The sequence below is a fragment of the Cucurbita maxima genome, unplaced genomic scaffold (assembly GCF_002738345.1).
Source record: "Cucurbita maxima cultivar Rimu unplaced genomic scaffold, Cmax_1.0 Cma_Scf01811, whole genome shotgun sequence".
Classification (NCBI taxonomy): Eukaryota; Viridiplantae; Streptophyta; class Magnoliopsida; order Cucurbitales; family Cucurbitaceae; genus Cucurbita; species Cucurbita maxima.
In genome coordinates, this window is record NW_019273827.1 from 1 (window position 1) to 903 (window position 903).

A 903-nucleotide genomic window follows, 5' to 3' on the forward strand; every position below is an offset into this window, starting at 1 on the left:
TATAGGGGGATATGACTAGTTGTCAACTTCTCCCTACCCAAGGTTATATATGCTAAGCCGTTGTTATCTCTCTCTTGCTTGCTTATATAACGTCTCTTTCTAAAATCTCTCTTTCTAAAATCTCTCTTTCTAAAATCTCTCTTTCTAAAATCTCTCTCTACCCTCGTTTTCCAAAACCTTGCTTGCTTATATAACGTCTCTTTCAAAAATCTCTCTTTCTAAAATCTCTCTCTACCCTCGTTTTCCAAAACCTTCTTTTAAAACCGAGGCTAGAGGCTCGATCATACGTCGCTTGGACGTAGGCGACGCAAGTACAAATTGGCTCAGCTCACTTGTCGTTGGAAAGTGAGTGCCGCACAATCGCTAGTCCGCTGCCTTTAAGAGTGCGATTGTGTCACGGGGGAGGTTCTCATTTGTAGAGAAAGGAAGAAAAGAACTGAGAGAAATTGAAAGAAAAAAAGGGGTGCAACACAAGGACTTCCCAAGTGTTCACCCAACTTAGTACTACTCTCGCCCAAGCACGCTTAACAGCAGAGTTCTGATGAGATCCGGTGCATTAGTGCTGGTATGATCGCACCCGACAACCATGCGCACAAAATCGGATTTAACGCATGCGGGGCGGCATGATCCAAACGCGATGGGCGTGAGCGTGGGAGGTTCTCGTTTGTAGAGAAAGGAAGAAAAGAACTCGGAGAAATTGAAAGAAAAAAAGGGGTGCAACACGAGGATTTCCCAAGTGGTCACCCAACTTTGTACTACTCTCGCCCAAGCACGCTTAACTGCGGAGTTCTAATGGGATCCGGTGCATTAGTGCTGGTATGATCGCACCCAACATGTCATGCGCACAAAATCAGATTTAACGCATGCGGGGCGGCATGATCCAAACGCGATGGGCGTGAGCGG

At 46.1% G+C, this 903-nt stretch overlaps 2 non-coding genes across 2 annotated transcripts; both read right to left on the reverse strand.

Annotated features, from left to right (window-relative positions):
- Positions 1–460: 460 nt before the first annotated feature.
- Positions 461–579, reverse strand: LOC111475537. The gene has a single exon (XR_002716566.1). It is a non-coding gene; the product is annotated as a 5S ribosomal RNA (ribosomal RNA).
- Positions 580–711: 132 nt separating this feature from the next.
- Positions 712–830, reverse strand: LOC111475543. The gene has a single exon (XR_002716570.1). It is a non-coding gene; the product is annotated as a 5S ribosomal RNA (ribosomal RNA).
- Between the last annotated feature and the right edge of the window lie 73 nt (positions 831–903).